Source organism: Carassius carassius, chromosome 9, assembly GCF_963082965.1.
Source record: "Carassius carassius chromosome 9, fCarCar2.1, whole genome shotgun sequence".
Classification (NCBI taxonomy): domain Eukaryota; kingdom Metazoa; phylum Chordata; class Actinopteri; order Cypriniformes; family Cyprinidae; genus Carassius; species Carassius carassius.
Genome location: NC_081763.1, coordinates 1195001 through 1215000, shown reverse-complemented (window position 1 = coordinate 1215000; position 20000 = coordinate 1195001). Strand labels below are relative to the sequence as shown.

The 20000-nt window shown below is 34.1% G+C and overlaps 6 non-coding genes across 6 annotated transcripts; all 6 read left to right on the top strand.

The window, feature by feature from the left end:
- The first annotated feature begins 3613 nt into the window (after window positions 1-3613).
- Window positions 3614-3732, top strand: LOC132150142 (5S ribosomal RNA). Its single transcript, XR_009435385.1, has one exon. It is a non-coding gene; the product is annotated as a 5S ribosomal RNA (ribosomal RNA).
- Window positions 3733-10029: 6297 nt separating this feature from the next.
- On the top strand, window positions 10030-10148 carry LOC132150129 (5S ribosomal RNA). Its single transcript, XR_009435373.1, has one exon. It is a non-coding gene; the product is annotated as a 5S ribosomal RNA (ribosomal RNA).
- A 1513-nt stretch (window positions 10149-11661) lies between these two features.
- LOC132151000 (5S ribosomal RNA) lies at window positions 11662-11780 on the top strand. Its single transcript, XR_009436168.1, has one exon. It is a non-coding gene; the product is annotated as a 5S ribosomal RNA (ribosomal RNA).
- A 606-nt stretch (window positions 11781-12386) lies between these two features.
- On the top strand, window positions 12387-12505 carry LOC132150999 (5S ribosomal RNA). The gene has a single exon (XR_009436167.1). It is a non-coding gene; the product is annotated as a 5S ribosomal RNA (ribosomal RNA).
- Window positions 12506-18943: 6438 nt separating this feature from the next.
- Window positions 18944-19062, top strand: LOC132150128 (5S ribosomal RNA). Its single transcript, XR_009435372.1, has one exon. It is a non-coding gene; the product is annotated as a 5S ribosomal RNA (ribosomal RNA).
- A 462-nt stretch (window positions 19063-19524) lies between these two features.
- LOC132150650 (5S ribosomal RNA) lies at window positions 19525-19643 on the top strand. Its single transcript, XR_009435876.1, has one exon. It is a non-coding gene; the product is annotated as a 5S ribosomal RNA (ribosomal RNA).
- Window positions 19644-20000: the final 357 nt, after the last annotated feature.

Genomic DNA, 20000 nt, shown 5'->3' with positions numbered 1-20000 from the left:
GAGCATTTTATTTCAAAAGTTTTTTATAAAATGTATAGCGGGAGTGATCATGATTTTTTATACGTAATGATGGATTTTAGTGGAGTTGAGAGAGGACCAGGTGTATGGGTGGTTAATACACAGCTTTTAAAGAACGAATTGTATAAAATGGAAATGGAAAATCTAATTATTAATAGTGTAGATGATGTTTTATATGATGAAGCAATATGTGTGTGGTGGGACAATATAAAATCAGATATCAAAAGTTTTTCTATTGAATGTTCTAAAAAAATACAGAAAGCAAAAAGAGCTAAAGAAAGGGAACTAAATAAAGAATGGGAAAATGAAATGAAAAAGATAACTGAAGGAAATACGGATATTAGGAAAATAGTAATATTGGAAGAGAAACTCAAAAAAGTGGAAGAGGACAAATGTGTGGGTGCTAGAATAAGAAGTAAGATAAGGAATACAGTGGAAGGGGAAAGAAGTACAAAGTGTTTCTATGATGCAGAAAAGACTAGACAAAAAGCTGATTTTAATAAAGAATGTTTCAATGGAAGGTAAAAATATAAAAGATAAAGAAGGGATTTTAAAAGCGGTGAAGGATTTTTTTGGTGTTTTATTTAAGAAAAAGGGAGTTAATGAGGAGGATGAAGTATTTTTGTTAAATCAAATCAAAGTTAAAGTAAAAGAGGATGATAAAAAAATGTGTGATAGTGATATAACAGAAGAGGAGATAAACGAAGCTATAATGAAATTAAGTAATGGGAAAAGTCCTGGTTTAGATGGTTTATCATCTGAATTTTATAAGGTTTTTAAAGATGTTTTAATACCTATTTTGAAAGATCTTTTCATAGCCATTTTTAAGAATGGACAATTGAGTGAGAGTATGAAGAAGGGCATGATTAAAATAATTTATAAAAAGAAAGGGAATAAAGATGATTTGCAAAATTACAGACCATTAAGTATGCTCAACACAGATTATAAAATATTAGCCAAGATTTTAGCGAATAGACCTAAAAAAGTAGTTCCCCACATCATTACGACTAATCAAGCATATGGCGTATTAGGAAGAGATATAGTGGATACAGTAACAAGCATTAGAGATTTAATTTGGTACATAAAAGAGAAAAAGAGTGATGGTTTTTTAATCAGTATAGATCTAGAAAAGGCATTTGACAGAGTTGAGCACAAATATTTATTTGATTTAATTCAACAGTTTGGTTTTGGTAATAATTTTATAAAGTGGATGAAATGTTTTCATACAGATATTTTTAGCTGTTTTAAAATAAATGGTTTTTTAACAGACTTCATAGGAATATCTAGATCTATAAGACAAGGATGTCCCTTATCAGCTTTATTATATACTTTAGTTGCTGAACCGTTAGGTTTAGCAATAAATGGAGAAAAAGAAATAAAAGGTTTTTTAATAGAAGACAATGTAATAGAACAAAAATTGTTTCAGTATGCAGATGATACTACTCTGATTTTAAAAGATTTTAATAGTGCTGAAAAAGCTATGGGAATTATTGATAAATACTGTCGAGGTTCGGGTGCAAAAGTAAATAAGGAAAAAAGCGAATACATTAAGATTGGAAAAGTGGACATTTCAAAAAGAAATTGGCAGTTAAAAGAACAAAAAAATAATATAAAAATTTTAGGCATTACACTTGGATATGATGAAATTAAAACTAGAGAAATAAATTGGGACGAAACTGTAAACAAAATGGAAAAAAGATTAAATTTTTGGAAACAGAGAGTACTGTTTCTAAAAGGGAAGGTACTTGTCTTGAATTCTCTTTTTTTATCCAAAATGTGGTATGTTTTAAGTGTCGTTAGTTTACCAATTTGGGTATATAAGAGAATAAAAACTATGATTTTAAAGTTTCTTTGGGATCGAAAGGTGGAAGATGGAGGATTAGGACTAATAGATCCATGGCTGAGAATGAAAAGCATGAGAATTAAAACAGTAAAAAAGTTTTTTAACAAAGACAACATTCCATGGAAAAGTGTCATGAATTATGTTATTAATAAATGCGGACAAATAGGAGATGATTTTTTATGGATGGCTTTTAAGGATAATATGATAGAAAATATACCAGAGTTTTATAAGGAATTGTTGAGAAGTTGGAAAATGTTTTATGATAATGTGTACGTAGAGATTAAAGGGAGAAAACAGTACCTACAGCAACCCCTATTTTTAAATCAATATAATAAAAGCAAAAAGCACATGTTTTATGAAAACTGGTACGCAGTAGGTTTTAGACAAATAAAAGACATTTTATATGAAGTGAAACCTGGATTTTTACCTACACAAGCAATAATTGATTCACTTGAGGAAAGAGAAGATATAGAAAACAAAGGGAAAATTGAAGAACAATATACAAAATTAAAATTAGCATTGCCAGAACATTGGATTAAAAATATTGAGGATAATGAAAAAGAAACTGAGAATGAGAAACCAAAGGTTTTTTTAAAAGCAGGGGATGATAAGATTGTTTTTAATGATTGTGTCATTAAGATGTTTTATACCTGTTTAAGTAAGACTGTTTTTGTAAAGCCTAAAGCAATAGAATATTGGGAAAAGTTATTTGACAATTTTGATGCTTCGAATATATGGAAAAATGTAAGATTGAATTTTAAAAGTCCGGTTTTGGAAAATTTAGATTTTTTATTAAGACACAATTGTGTGATGACTGAAATGATTTTAAGTAAAATTGGGTTAGCGCAAGATGAAATGTGCAAAGTGTGTTTGGAGAAAAAGGAAGGTGTATTACATTTATTTTTAAAATGCAGAAAGTTAAGTGATTTTATAGAAATGTTAAAAAAGATGGTATGTGATTTTCTGTTTAATGACAACATTACTTTGGAAGAATGGGATACATTGCTTTTATTTGGCTTCAATGGAAGGACAAAAAATAACTATGCTCTTAATTTTACGTTAACGCTTGCAAGATTTGCAATATGGAGAAGGAGAAATATAATGAAACAAAAGAAAAAAGAAATAGCGATAAAGTTATTATATAAACAGATCATGATGGAGGAAATACAAGTCTTATATGACTATTGCAAAATGCTTGAGAATATGGAAATGTTTGAAAAATGTATTACAAGGAATAATCCATACATTGTAAAAACTTGGACTGGTTTTGAAGTTCTGTTACCGGAAGATCTTTAAATATTTGTGGAGATGTATTGTTAATGTTTGTATTTTGTGATTTTAAAAAAAAAATCTCGTCTGATCTCGGAAGCTAAGCAGGTTTGGGTCTGGTTAGTACTTGGATGGGAGACCGCCTGGGAATACCAGGTGCTGGAAGCTTTTGGGTTTCCTTCCCTACTTATATAAAGCACTGGCGATTTGGCGAGCACTGGCGAAATAGCCCTCTCTTTGCAGCCTCCTTCGCTTATGGCCATACCATCCTGGCTATGCCCGATCTCAACTGATCTCCAAATCTAAGCAGGTTTGGGCCAGGTTAGTACTTTTGGATTTTTTCAGTAATTATCTAATAGGCCTGGTTAGTACTTTTGGGAATACCAGGTGCTGTAAGCTTTTGGGTTTCCTTCCCTACTTATATAATGCACTGGCGATTATAGTGGCTGATCTTTAAATAGCCCTCTCTTTGCAGCCTCCTTCGCTTATGGCCATACCAACCTGGCTATGCCCGATCTTGTCTGATCTCGGAAGCTAAGCAGGTTTGGGCCTGGTTAGTACTTGGATGGGAGACCGCCTGGGAATACCAGGTGCTGTAAGCTTTTGGGTTTCCTTCCCTACTTATATAAAGCACTGGCGATTATAGTGGCTGATCTTTAAATAGCCCTCTCTTTGCAGCCTCCTTCGCTTATGGCCATACCATCCTGGCTATGCCCGATCTCAACTGATCTCCAAATCTAAGCAGGTTTGGGCCAGGTTAGTACTTTTGGATTTTTTCAGTAATTATCTAATAGGCCTGGTTAGTACTTTTGGAAATTTTCACTAATTGTCCGATAATCTTGCAAAAAAAAAAAAAAAGAGTCAATGCCCGACCTCAGAATGTTAGCAGGTTTGGGCCAGGTTAGTACTTTTGGATTTTTTCAGTAATTATCTAATAGGCCTGGTTAGTACTTTTGGAAATTTTCACTAATTGTCCGATAATCTTGCAAAAAAAAAAAAAAAGAGTCAATGCCCGACCTCAGAATGTTAGCAGGTTTGGGCCAGGTTAGTACTTTTGGATTTTTTCAGTAATTATCTAATAGGCCTGGTTAGTACTTTTGGAAAAATTCACTAATTGTCTAATAATCTTGTAAAAAAAAAAAAAAAAGAGTCAATGCCCGATCTCAGAATGTTAGCAGGTTTGGGCCAGGTTAGTACTTTTGGATTTTTTCAGTAATTATCTAATAGGCCTGGTTAGTACTTTTGGGAATACCAGGTGCTGTAAGCTTTTGGGTTTCCTTCCCTACTTATATAAAGCATATAAATTTATTTTTTGTTTAAACCTCAGACAGTTTTACTGTCTGGGGTTTTATTTTTTCAAAATGACGGATATTACAGTTACTGAACCGGAACGGATATTAGACCAAGAGACTGAGGACAACGACTACACTGAAAGAAACAAAGAAATGGACAATGGAAAGGATAAAGATGACAAAGAAACATGGGCAATGGTTGCCACAAGGAGAAAGAAGAATGGAATGGATGCAAGGAGTAGAGGAACAGAAGAGCTATATACAAGTCAAGGTAAACAAACAAGCAATTATACTGATGGAAGACGAAAAGCAGTTCAAAGAAATGAGACAATGAAAAAGATAAAAAGCCAATCGAAATATCAGAGAGACTACAAAAAAGAAACAACGCTAACAATGACTGTTAATGATCCAGAGAAAATATCTGTGATGATGATAATAAAGGCAGTGGAAGAGAAAACTGGATTTGGAAAGCTGTATGGACTGAGGAAAAAAAGTAATTTTGACTATGAACTAACCATGGAGAATGAGATGGATTGTGATAAGCTAATAGATGGACTACTGATTGATGGACAGTTTTGTGAGATCAAAAAACTATGTAAAACTGAAAGAATGGTCTCTTTTTTGCTTTTGCCAAACTACATAAAAGATTATGAAATCGTTCAAAAACTGGTGGATTGGGGTATAAATCCTATTCTCCCATTAAGAAGGAGATATTATCCTGGCACCACTGTTGCAGATGGAACAAGGTTTTTAAGAGTAAGATTCCCACAGGACATTGTGACTCTGCCATACAATGTGAGATTTGACACAGAGGAGGGACCAAAATACTTCAGGGTAATTCATGACGGCCAGCTAAAGACTTGCAGAATATGTGCAAGCACAGAGCATGAAAAAAAGGACTGTCCTCAATATACCTGCAGAGAATGTCTGGAACAGGGGCATTTTGCGCGGGACTGCCAAGCCCCGCGGTGCCAAAGCTGTGAAAAGACATGGATGAGGTGTACGTGTGAATCTGAAGAGGAGGACAATGCAGAAATGGAGATAGAGGTGCAGGAGCACATGGAGGAGACAAGCAGAAATAGAAGGAAAGATGAAACACAGGAGGTGAATAGGATTTCTGATGATTTAAGTAAGCAAGGAAAGGAGGACTCCACGAGGAGAGAGGACAACGCAGATAAAGAAATTGAAGTGCATATAATGGAGACTGAGACACATCAAACTGTTGCTAATGATGGACAAATGAAAGAAAAGGAATGTGCAACAACGAGTGAAATTGCAGCTGGGTGGAATAAAGAGGACGTAAGTGATGAGGAAACTGATGAAATTAACCTTGAGCTTGAAAGCAGAATATCGGACATTATGAACAGAAGACGTAAAATGTTAAGAGTTCCGGCAATACATATTAAACAAGTATTAAAGAAACAAAAGTTAAGAAGAGAAGACAGAGCAAGGCTTAATGAAGATAAAGTAGATCTAAATTCCTAGATATTAAGAGAGACCGCATATGTATGATGGGTTGTTTTGGTTTGTGTTTTTTCTTTTATTTCATTATGAGTAATATATGTTTGGTCTCCATTAATGTTAGAGGGTTGTCATCTAAGCTGAAGTTTGAAAATATAATGAATTTAACAAAACAAAGTGATATTTTATGTATACAAGAGACTGGATGGAATGAAACAATAGTTAATGATTTTAAAAAATGTTGCGATGGAGAAATATGGTACAGTAATGACTTAAATAAGAAAAAAGGCTTGGCAATATTAATTAGAAGGGGAGTAGTAGAATCAACGAATGTTTTATTTAAAGATAACAATGGCAGGATTTTAACTGTTAAAATTATGGATAGGGGAGAAGAAATAACAATATGTAATATACATGCTCCAAATGAAGATATGGAAAGAGTTACTTTTTTAAAGAATTGAGTGTTTTGATTAATGGATGGAAGAATGTCATTGTTATAGGAGATTTTAATACTGTTTTAGAAAGAATAGATGTTGAAGATTTTATGGTGTATAGAGCTGATGTTGGAAGAAAAGAATTGAAATGTATGATGGCTGAACATAAATTTGTAGATGTATGGAGAGATAGAAACAGAGTCAAAAGAGAATATTCGAGAAGACAGTGGGTAAATACAATTTTAAAACAAAGCAGAATAGATTTCATTTTATGTGACAGAAGATTTGAGCATTTTATTTCAAAAGTTTTTTATAAAATGTATAGCGGGAGTGATCATGATTTTTTATACGTAATGATGGATTTTAGTGGAGTTGAGAGAGGACCAGGTGTATGGGTGGTTAATACACAGCTTTTAAAGAACGAATTGTATAAAATGGAAATGGAAAATCTAATTATTAATAGTGTAGATGATGTTTTATATGATGAAGCAATATGTGTGTGGTGGGACAATATAAAATCAGATATCAAAAGTTTTTCTATTGAATGTTCTAAAAAAATACAGAAAGCAAAAAGAGCTAAAGAAAGGGAACTAAATAAAGAATGGGAAAATGAAATGAAAAAGATAACTGAAGGAAATACGGATATTAGGAAAATAGTAATATTGGAAGAGAAACTCAAAAAAGTGGAAGAGGACAAATGTGTGGGTGCTAGAATAAGAAGTAAGATAAGGAATACAGTGGAAGGGGAAAGAAGTACAAAGTGTTTCTATGATGCAGAAAAGACTAGACAAAAAGCTGATTTAATAAAGAATGTTTCAATGGAAGGTAAAAATATAAAAGATAAAGAAGGGATTTTAAAAGCTGTGAAGGATTTTTTTGGTGTTTTATTTAAGAAAAAGGGAGTTAATGAGGGATGAAGTATTTTTTGTTAAATCAAATCAAAGTTAAAGTAAAAGAGGATGATAAAAAAATGTGTGATAGTGATATAACAGAAGAGGAGATAAACGAAGCTATAATTCAATTAAGTAATGGGAAAAGTCCTGGTTTAGATGGTTTATCATCTGATTTTTATAAGGTTTTTAAAGATGTTTTAATACCTATTTTGAAAGATCTTTTCATAGCCATTTTTAAGAATGGACAATTGAGTGAGAGTATGAAGAAGGCATGATTAAAATAATTTATAAAAAGAAAGGGAATAAAGATGATTTGCAAAATTACAGACCATTAAGTATGCTCAACACAGATTATAAAATATTAGCCATGATTTTAGCGAATAGACTTAAAAAAGTAGTTCCCCACATCATTACGACTAATCAAGCATATGGCGTATTAGGAAGAGATATAGTGGATACAGTAACAAGCATTAGAGATTTAATTTGGTACATAAAAGAGAAAAAGAGTGATGGTTTTTTAATCAGTATAGATCTAGAAAAGGCATTTGACAGAGTTGAGCACAAATATTTATTTGATTTAATTCAACAGTTTGGTTTTGGTAATAATTTTACAAAGTGGATGAAATGTTTTTATACAGATATTTTTAGCTGTTTTAAAATAAATGTTTTTTTAACAGATTTCATAGGAATATCTAGATCTATAAGACAAGGATGTCCCTTATCAGCTTTATTATATACTTTAGTTGCTGAACCGTTAGGTTTAGCAATAAATGGAGAAAAAGAAATAAAAGGTTTTTTAATAGAAGACAATGTAATAGAACAAAAATTGTTTCAGTATGCTGATGATACTACTCTGATTTTAAAAGATTTTAATAGTGCTGAAAAAGCTATGGGAATTATTGATAAATACTGTCGAGGTTTGGGTGCAAAAGTAAATAAGGAAAAAAGCGAATACATTAAGATTGGAAAAGTGGACATTTCAAAAAGAAATTGGCAGTTAAAAGAACAAAAAAATAATATAGAAATTTTAGGCATTACACTTGGATATGATGAAATTAAAACTAGAGAAATAAATTGGGACGAAACTGTAAACAAAATGGAAAAAAGATTAAATTTTTGGAAACAGAGAGTACTGTTTCTAAAAGGGAAGGTACTTGTCTTGAATTCTCTTTTTTTATCCAAAATGTGTTATGTTTTAAGTGTCGTTAGTTTACCAATTTGGGTATATAAGAGAATAAAAACTATGATTTTAAAGTTTCTTTGTGATGAAAAGGTGGAAGATGGAGGATTAGGACTAATAGATCCATGGCTGAGAATGAAAAGCATGAGAATTAAAACAGTAAAAAAGTTTTTTAACAAAGACAACATTCCATGGAAAAGTGTCATGAATTATGTTATTAATAAATGCGGACAAATAGGAGATGATTTTTTATGGATGGCTTTTAAGGATAATATGATAGAAAATATACCAGAGTTTTATAAGGAATTGTTGAGAAGTTGGAAAATGTTTTATGATAATGTGTACGTAGAGATTAAAGGGAGAAAACAGTACCTACAGCAACCCCTATTTTTAAGTCAAAATAATAAAAGCAAAAAGCACATGTTTTATGAAAACTGGTACGCAGTAGGTTTTAGACAAATAAAAGACATTTTATATGAAGTGAAACCTGGATTTTTACCTACACAAGCAATAATTGATTCACTTGAGGAAAGAGAAGATATAGAAAACAAAGGGAAAATTGAAGAACAATATACAAAATTAAAATTAGCATTGCCAGAACATTGGATTAAAAATATTGAGGATAATGAAAAAGAAACTGAGAATGAGAAACCAAAGGTTTTTTTAAAAGCAGGGGATGATAAGATTGTTTTTAATGATTGTCTTAATGAAGTTCTGTTACCGGAAGATCTTTAAATATTTGTGGAGATGTATTGTTAATGTTTGTATTTTGTGATTTTAAAAAAAAAATCTCGTCTGATCTCGGAAGCTAAGCAGGTTTGGGCCTGGTTAGTACTTGGATGGGAGATCGCCTGGGAATACCAGGTGCTGGAAGCTTTTGGGTTTCCTTCCCTACTTATATAAAGCACTGGCGATTTATAGTGGCTGATCTTTAAATAGCCCTCTTTTTGCAGCCTCCTTCGCTTATGGCCATACCATCCTGGCTATGCCCGATCTCAACTGATCTCCAAATCTAAGCAGGTTTGGGCCAGGTTAGTACTTTTGGATTTTTTCAGTAATTATCTAATAGGCCTGGTTAGTACTTTAGGAAATTTTCACTAATTGTCTAATAATCTTGCAAAAAAAAAAGAAAAAAAAAAAAAAAAAGTCAATGCCCGATCTCAGAATGTAAGCAGGTTTGGGCCAGGTTAGTACTTTTGGATTTTTTCAGTAATTATCTAATAGGCCTGGTTAGTACTTTTGGAAAAAATTCACTAATTGTCTAATAATCTTGTAAAAAAACAAAAAAGAGTCAATGCCCGATCTCAGAATGTAAGCAGGTTTGGGCCAGGTTAGTACTTTTGGATTTTTTCAGTAATTATCTAATAGGCCTGGTTAGTACTTTTGGAAATTTTCACTAATTGTCCAATAATCTTGCAAAAAAAAAAAAAAAAAAGAGTCAATGCCCGATCTCAGAATGTAAGCAGGTTTGGGCCAGGTTAGTACTTTTGGATTTTTTCAGTAATTATCTAATAGGCCTGGTTAGTACTTTTGGGAATACCAGGTGCTGTAGGCTTTTGGGTTTCCTTCCCTACTTATATAATGCACTGGCGATTATAGTGGCTGATCTTTAAATAGCCCTCTCTTTGCAGCCTCCTTCGCTTACGGCCATACCAACCTGGCTATGCCCGATCTCGTCTGATCTCGGAAGCTAAGCAGGTTTGGGCCTGGTTAGTACTTGGTTGGCAGACCGCCTGGGAATACCAGGTGCTGTAAGCTTTTGGGTTTCCTTCCCTACTTATATAAAGCACTGGCGATTATAGTGGCTGATCTTTAAATAGCCCTCTCTTTGCAGCCTCCTTCGCTTATGGCCATACACTCCTGGCTATGCCCGATCTCAACTGATCTCCAAATCTAAGCAGGTTTGGGCCAGGTTAGTACTTTTGGATTTTTTCAGTAATTATCTAATAGGCCTGGTTAGTACTTTTGGAAATTTTCACTAATTGTCCAATAATCTTGCAAAAAAAAAAAAAAAAAAAGTCAATGCCCGATCTCAGAATGTAAGCAGGTTTGGGCCAGGTTAGTACTTTTGGATTTTTTCAGTAATTATCTAATAGGCCTGGTTAGTACTTTTGGGAATACCAGGTGCTGTAAGCTTTTGGGTTTCCTTCCCTACTTATATAAAGCACTGGCGATTATAGTGGCTGATCTTTAAATAGCCCTCTCTTTGCAGCCTCCTTCGCTTATGGCCATACCATCCTGGCTATGCCTGATCTCAACTGATCTCCAAATCTAAGAAGGTTTGGGCCAGGTTAGTACTTTTGGATTTTTTCAGTAATTATCTAATAGGCCTGGTTAGTACTTTTGGAAATTTTCACTAATTGTCCAATAATCTTGCAAAAAAAAAAAAAAAAAAAAAGTCAATGCCCGATCTCAGAATGTAAGCAGGTTTGGGCCAGGTTAGTACTTTTGGATTTTTTCAGTAATTATCTAATAGGCCTGGATAGTACTTTTGGGAATACCAGGTGCTGTAAGCTTTTGGGTTTCCTTCCCTACTTATATAATGCATTGGCGATTATAGTGGCTGATCTTTAAATAGCCCTCTCTTTGCAGCCTCCTTCGCTTACGGCCATACCAACCTGGCTTTGCCTGATCTCAACTGATCTCCAAATCTAAGCAGGTTTGGGCCAGGTTAGTACTTTTGGATTTTTTTAGTAATTATCTAATATGCCTGGTTAGTATTTTTGGAAATTTTCACTAATTGTCCAATAATCTTGCAAAAAAAAAAAAAAAGAGTCAATGCCCGATCTCAGAATGTAAGCAGGTTTGGGCCAGGTTAGTACTTTTGGATTTTTTCAGTAATTATCTAATAGGCCTGGTTAGTACTTTTGGAAATTTTCACTAATTGTCCAAAAATCTTGCAAAAAAAAAAAAAAAAAAGAGTCAATGCCCGATCTCAGAATGTAAGAAGGTTTGGGCCAGGTTAGTACTTTTGGATTTTTTCAGTAATTATCTAATAGGCCTGGTTAGTACTTTTGGAAATTTTCACTAATTGTCCAATAATCTTGCAAAAAAAAAAAAAAAAAAAGAGTCAATGCCCGATCTCAGAATGTAAGCAGGTTTGGGCCAGGTTAGTACTTTTGGATTTTTTCAGTAATTATCTAATAGGCCTGGTTAGTACTTTTGGGAATACCAGGTGCTGTAGGCTTTTGGGTTTCCTTCCCTACTTATATAATGCACTGGCGATTATAGTGGCTGATCTTTAAATAGCCCTCTCTTTGCAGCCTCCTTCGCTTACGGCCATACCAACCTGGCTATGCCCGATCTCGTCTGATCTCGGAAGCTAAGCAGGTTTGGGCCTGGTTAGTACTTGGTTGGGAGACCGCCTGGGAATACCAGGTGCTGTAAGCTTTTGGGTTTCCTTCCCTACTTATATAAAGCACTGGCGATTATAGTGGCTGATCTTTAAATAGCCCTCTCTTTGCAGCCTCCTTCGCTTATGGCCATACACTCCTGGCTATGCCCGATCTCAACTGATCTCCAAATCTAAGCAGGTTTGGGCCAGGTTAGTACTTTTGGATTTTTTCAGTAATTATCTAATAGGCCTGGTTAGTACTTTTGGAAATTTTCATTAATTGTCCAATAATCTTGCAAAAAAAAAAAAAAAAAAGTCAATGCCCGATCTCAGAATGTAAGCAGGTTTGGGCCAGGTTAGTACTTTTGGATTTTTTCAGTAATTATCTAATAGGCCTGGTTAGTACTTTTGGAAATTTTCACTAATTGTCCAATAATCTTGCAAAAAAAAAAAAAAAAGAGTCAATGCCCGATCTCAGAATGTAAGCAGGTTTGGGCCAGGTTAGTACTTTTGGATTTTTTCAGTAATTATCTAATAGGCCTGGTTAGTACTTTTGGGAATACCAGGTGCTGTAGGCTTTTGAGTTTCCTTCCCTACTTATATAATGCACTGGCGATTATAGTGGCTGATCTTTAAATAGCCCTCTCTTTGCAGCCTCCTTCGCTTACGGCCATACCAACCTGGCTATGCCCGATCTCGTCTGATCTCGGAAGCTAAGCAGGTTTGGGCCTGGTTAGTACTTGGTTGGGAGACCGCCTGGGAATACCAGGTGCTGTAAGCTTTTGGGTTTCCTTCCCTACTTATATAAAGCACTGGCGATTATAGTGGCTGATCTTTAAATAGCCCTCTCTTTGCAGCCTCCTTCGCTTATGGCCATACACTCCTGGCTATGCCCGATCTCGTCTGATCTCCAAATCTAAGCAGGTTTGGGCCAGGTTAGTACTTTTGGATTTTTTCAGTAATTATCTAATAGGCCTGGTTAGTACTTTTGGAAATTTTCACTAATTGTCCAATAATCTTGCAAAAAAAAAAAAGAGTCAATGCCCGACCTCAGAATGTTAGCAGGTTTGGGCCAGGTTAGTACTTTTGGATTTTTTCAGTAATTATCTAATAGGCCTGGTTAGTACTTTTGGAAATTTTCACTAATTGTCCGATAATCTTGCAAAAAAAAAAAAAAAGAGTCAATGCCCGACCTCAGAATGTTAGCAGGTTTGGGCCAGGTTAGTACTTTTGGATTTTTTCAGTAATTATCTAATAGGCCTGGTTAGTACTTTTGGAAATTTTCACTAATTGTCCGATAATCTTGCAAAAAAAAAAAAAAAGAGTCAATGCCCGACCTCAGAATGTTAGCAGGTTTGGGCCAGGTTAGTACTTTTGGATTTTTTCAGTAATTATCTAATAGGCCTGGTTAGTACTTTTGGAAAAATTCACTAATTGTCTAATAATCTTGTTAAAAAAAAAAAAAAAGAGTCAATGCCCGATCTCAGAATGTTAGCAGGTTTGGGCCAGGTTAGTACTTTTGGATTTTTTCAGTAATTATCTAATAGGCCTGGTTAGTACTTTTGGGAATACCAGGTGCTGTAAGCTTTTGGGTTTCCTTCCCTACTTATATAAAGCATATAAATTTATTTTTTGTTTAAACCTCAGACAGTTTTACTGTCTGGGGTTTTATTTTTTCAAAATGACGGATATTACAGTTACTGAACCGGAACGGATATTAGACCAAGAGACTGAGGACAACGACTACACTGAAAGAAACAAAGAAATGGACAATGGAAAGGATAAAGATGACAAAGAAACATGGGCAATGGTTGCCACAAGGAGAAAGAAGAATGGAATGGATGCAAGGAGTAGAGGAACAGAAGAGCTATATACAAGTCAAGGTAAACAAACAAGCAATTATACTGATGGAAGACGAAAAGCAGTTCAAAGAAATGAGACAATGAAAAAGATAAAAAGCCAATCGAAATATCAGAGAGACTACAAAAAAGAAACAACGCTAACAATGACTGTTAATGATCCAGAGAAAATATCTGTGATGATGATAATAAAGGCAGTGGAAGAGAAAACTGGATTTGGAAAGCTGTATGGACTGAGGAAAAAAAGTAATTTTGACTATGAACTAACCATGGAGAATGAGATGGATTGTGATAAGCTAATAGATGGACTACTGATTGATGGACAGTTTTGTGAGATCAAAAAACTATGTAAAACTGAAAGAATGGTCTCTTTTTTGCTTTTGCCAAACTACATAAAAGATTATGAAATCGTTCAAAAACTGGTGGATTGGGGTATAAATCCTATTCTCCCATTAAGAAGGAGATATTATCCTGGCACCACTGTTGCAGATGGAACAAGGTTTTTAAGAGTAAGATTCCCACAGGACATTGTGACTCTGCCATACAATGTGAGATTTGACACAGAGGAGGGACCAAAATACTTCAGGGTAATTCATGACGGCCAGCTAAAGACTTGCAGAATATGTGCAAGCACAGAGCATGAAAAAAAGGACTGTCCTCAATATACCTGCAGAGAATGTCTGGAACAGGGGCATTTTGCGCGGGACTGCCAAGCCCCGCGGTGCCAAAGCTGTGAAAAGACATGGATGAGGTGTACGTGTGAATCTGAAGAGGAGGACAATGCAGAAATGGAGATAGAGGTGCAGGAGCACATGGAGGAGACAAGCAGAAATAGAAGGAAAGATGAAACACAGGAGGTGAATAGGATTTCTGATGATTTAAGTAAGCAAGGAAAGGAGGACTCCACGAGGAGAGAGGACAACGCAGATAAAGAAATTGAAGTGCATATAATGGAGACTGAGACACATCAAACTGTTGCTAATGATGGACAAATGAAAGAAAAGGAATGTGCAACAACGAGTGAAATTGCAGCTGGGTGGAATAAAGAGGACGTAAGTGATGAGGAAACTGATGAAATTAACCTTGAGCTTGAAAGCAGAATATCGGACATTATGAACAGAAGACGTAAAATGTTAAGAGTTCCGGCAATACATATTAAACAAGTATTAAAGAAACAAAAGTTAAGAAGAGAAGACAGAGCAAGGCTTAATGAAGATAAAGTAGATCTAAATTCCTAGATATTAAGAGAGACCGCATATGTATGATGGGTTGTTTTGGTTTGTGTTTTTTCTTTTATTTCATTATGAGTAATATATGTTTGGTCTCCATTAATGTTAGAGGGTTGTCATCTAAGCTGAAGTTTGAAAATATAATGAATTTAACAAAACAAAGTGATATTTTATGTATACAAGAGACTGGATGGAATGAAACAATAGTTAATGATTTTAAAAAATGTTGCGATGGAGAAATATGGTACAGTAATGACTTAAATAAGAAAAAAGGCTTGGCAATATTAATTAGAAGGGGAGTAGTAGAATCAACGAATGTTTTATTTAAAGATAACAATGGCAGGATTTTAACTGTTAAAATTATGGATAGGGGAGAAGAAATAACAATATGTAATATACATGCTCCAAATGAAGATATGGAAAGAGTTACTTTTTTAAAGAATTGAGTGTTTTGATTAATGGATGGAAGAATGTCATTGTTATAGGAGATTTTAATACTGTTTTAGAAAGAATAGATGTTGAAGATTTTATGGTGTATAGAGCTGATGTTGGAAGAAAAGAATTGAAATGTATGATGGCTGAACATAAATTTGTAGATGTATGGAGAGATAGAAACAGAGTCAAAAGAGAATATTCGGGAAGACAGTGGGTAAATACAATTTTAAAACAAAGCAGAATAGATTTCATTTTATGTGACAGAAGATTTGAGCATTTTATTTCAAAAGTTTTTTATAAAATGTATAGCGGGAGTGATCATGATTTTTTATACGTAATGATGGATTTTAGTGGAGTTGAGAGAGGACCAGGTGTATGGGTGGTTAATACACAGCTTTTAAAGAACGAATTGTATAAAATGGAAATGGAAAATCTAATTATTAATAGTGTAGATGATGTTTTATATGATGAAGCAATATGTGTGTGGTGGGACAATATAAAATCAGATATCAAAAGTTTTTCTATTGAATGTTCTAAAAAAATACAGAAAGCAAAAAGAGCTAAAGAAAGGGAACTAAATAAAGAATGGGAAAATGAAATGAAAAAGATAACTGAAGGAAATACGGATATTAGGAAAATAGTAATATTGGAAGAGAAACTCAAAAAAGTGGAAGAGGACAAATGTGTGGGTGCTAGAATAAGAAGTAAGATAAGGAATACAGTGGAAGGGGAAAGAAGTACAAAGTGTTTCTATGATGCAGAAAAGACTAGACAAAAAGCTGATTTAATAAAGAATGTTTCAATGGAAGGTAAAAATATAAAAGATAAAGAAGGGATTTTAAAAGCTGTGAAGGATTTTTTTGGTGTTTTATTTAAGAAAAAGGGAGTTAATGAGGGATGAAGTATTTTTTGTTAAATCAAATCAAAGTTAAAGTAAAAGAGGATGATAAAAAAATGTGTGATAGTGATATAACAGAAGAGGAGATAAACGAAGCTATAATTCAATTAAGTAATGGGAAAAGTCCTGGTTTAGATGGTTTATCATCTGATTTTTATAAGGTTTTTAAAGATGTTTTAATACCTATTTTGAAAGATCTTTTCATAGCCATTTTTAAGAATGGACAATTGAGTGAGAGTATGAAGAAGGCATGATTAAAATAATTTATAAAAAGAAAGGGAATAAAGATGATTTGCAAAATTACAGACCATTAAGTATGCTCAACACAGATTATAAAATATTAGCCATGATTTTAGCGAATAGACTTAAAAAAGTAGTTCCCCACATCATTACGACTAATCAAGCATATGGCGTATTAGGAAGAGATATAGTGGATACAGTAACAAGCATTAGAGATTTAATTTGGTACATAAAAGAGAAAAAGAGTGATGGTTTTTTAATCAGTATAGATCTAGAAAAGGCATTTGACAGAGTTGAGCACAACTATTTATTTGATTTAATTCAACAGTTTGGTTTTGGTAATAATTTTACAAAGTGGATGAAATGTTTTTATACAGATATTTTTAGCTGTTTTAAAATAAATGTTTTTTTAACAGATTTCATAGGAATATCTAGATCTATAAGACAAGGATGTCCCTTATCAGCTTTATTATATACTTTAGTTGCTGAACCGTTAGGTTTAGCAATAAATGGAGAAAAAGAAATAAAAGGTTTTTTAATAGAAGACAATGTAATAGAACAAAAATTGTTTCAGTATGCTGATGATACTACTCTGATTTTAAAAGATTTTAATAGTGCTGAAAAAGCTATGGGAATTATTGATAAATACTGTCGAGGTTTGGGTGCAAAAGTAAATAAGGAAAAAAGCGAATACATTAAGATTGGAAAAGTGGACATTTCAAAAAGAAATTGGCAGTTAAAAGAACAAAAAAATAATATAGAAATTTTAGGCATTACACTTGGATATGATGAAATTAAAACTAGAGAAATAAATTGGGACGAAACTGTAAACAAAATGGAAAAAAGATTAAATTTTTGGAAACAGAGAGTACTGTTTCTAAAAGGGAAGGTACTTGTCTTGAATTCTCTTTTTTTATCCAAAATGTGTTATGTTTTAAGTGTCGTTAGTTTACCAATTTGGGTATATAAGAGAATAAAAACTATGATTTTAAAGTTTCTTTGTGATGAAAAGGTGGAAGATGGAGGATTAGGACTAATAGATCCATGGCTGAGAATGAAAAGCATGAGAATTAAAACAGTAAAAAAGTTTTTTAACAAAGACAACATTCCATGGAAAAGTGTCATGAATTATGTTATTAATAAATGCGGACAAATAGGAGATGATTTTTTATGGATGGCTTTTAAGGATAATATGATAGAAAATATACCAGAGTTTTATAAGGAATTGTTGAGAAGTTGGAAAATGTTTTATGATAATGTGTACGTAGAGATTAAAGGGAGAAAACAGTACCTACAGCAACCCCTATTTTTAAGTCAAAATAATAAAAGCAAAAAGCACATGTTTTATGAAAACTGGTACGCAGTAGGTTTTAGACAAATAAAAGACATTTTATATGAAGTGAAACCTGGATTTTTACCTACACAAGCAATAATTGATTCACTTGAGGAAAGAGAAGATATAGAAAACAAAGGGAAAATTGAAGAACAATATACAAAATTAAAATTAGCATTGCCAGAACATTGGATTAAAAATATTGAGGATAATGAAAAAGAAACTGAGAATGAGAAACCAAAGGTTTTTTTAAAAGCAGGGGATGATAAGATTGTTTTTAATGATTGTCTTAATGAAGTTCTGTTACCGGAAGATCTTTAAATATTTGTGGAGATGTATTGTTAATGTTTGTATTTTGTGATTTTAAAAAAAAAATCTCGTCTGATCTCGGAAGCTAAGCAGGTTTGGGCCTGGTTAGTACTTGGATGGGAGATCGCCTGGGAATACCAGGTGCTGGAAGCTTTTGGGTTTCCTTCCCTACTTATATAAAGCACTGGCGATTTATAGTGGCTGATCTTTAAATAGCCCTCTTTTTGCAGCCTCCTTCGCTTATGGCCATACCATCCTGGCTATGCCCGATCTCAACTGATCTCCAAATCTAAGCAGGTTTGGGCCAGGTTAGTACTTTTGGATTTTTTCAGTAATTATCTAATAGGCCTGGTTAGTACTTTAGGAAATTTTCACTAATTGTCTAATAATCTTGCAAAAAAAAAAGAAAAAAAAAAAAAAAAAGTCAATGCCCGATCTCAGAATGTAAGCAGGTTTGGGCCAGGTTAGTACTTTTGGATTTTTTCAGTAATTATCTAATAGGCCTGGTTAGTACTTTTGGAAAAAATTCACTAATTGTCTAATAATCTTGTAAAAAAACAAAAAAGAGTCAATGCCCGATCTCAGAATGTAAGCAGGTTTGGGCCAGGTTAGTACTTTTGGATTTTTTCAGTAATTATCTAATAGGCCTGGTTAGTACTTTTGGAAATTTTCACTAATTGTCCAATAATCTTGCAAAAAAAAAAAAAAAAAAGAGTCAATGCCCAATCTCAGAATGTAAGCAGGTTTGGGCCAGGTTAGTACTTTTGGATTTTTTCAGTAATTATCTAATAGGCCTGGTTAGTACTTTTGGGAATACCAGGTGCTGTAGGCTTTTGGGTTTCCTTCCCTACTTATATAATGCACTGGCGATTATAGTGGCTGATCTTTAAATAGCCCTCTCTTTGCAGCCTCCTTCGCTTACGGCCATACCAACCTGGCTATGCCCGATCTCGTCTGATCTCGGAAGCTAAGCAGGTTTGGGCCTGGTTAGTACTTGGTTGGCAGACCGCCTGGGAATACCAGGTGCTGTAAGCTTTTGGGTTTCCTTCCCTACTTATATAAAGCACTGGCGATTATAGTGGCTGATCTTTAAATAGCCCTCTCTTTGCAGCCTCCTTCGCTTATGGCCATACACTCCTGGCTATGCCCGATCTCAACTGATCTCCAAATCTAAGCAGGTTTGGGCCAGGTTAGTACTTTTGGATTTTTTCAGTAATTATCTAATAGGCCTGGTTAGTACTTTTGGAAATTTTCACTAATTGTCCAATAATCTTGCAAAAAAAAAAAAAAAAAAAGTCAATGCCCGATCTCAGAATGTAAGCAGGTTTGGGCCAGGTTAGTACTTTTGGATTTTTTCAGTAATTATCTAATAGGCCTGGTTAGTACTTTTGGGAATACCAGGTGCTGTAAGCTTTTGGGTTTCCTTCCCTACTTATATAATGCACTGGCGATTATAGTGGCTGATCTTTAAATAGCCCTCTCTTTGCAGCCTCCTTCGCTTACGGCCATACCAACCTGGCTATGCCCGATCTCGTCTGATCTCGGAAGCTAAGCAGGTTTGGGCCTGGTTAGTACTTGGATGGGAGACCGCCTGGGAATACCAGGTGCTGTAAGCTTTTGGGTTTCCTTCCCTACTTATATAAAGCACTGGCGATTATAGTGGCTGATCTTTAAATAGCCCTCTCTTTGCAGCCTCCTTCGCTTATGGCCATACCATCCTGGCTATGCCTGATCTCAACTGATCTCCAAATCTAAGAAGGTTTGGGCCAGGTTAGTACTTTTGGATTTTTTCAGTAATTATCTAATAGGCCTGGTTAGTACTTTTGGAAATTTTCACTAATTGTCCAATAATCTTGCAAAAAAAAAAAAAAAAAAAAAGTCAATGCCCGATCTCAGAATGTAAGCAGGTTTGGGCCAGGTTAGTACTTTTGGATTTTTTCAGTAATTATCTAATAGGCCTGGATAGTACTTTT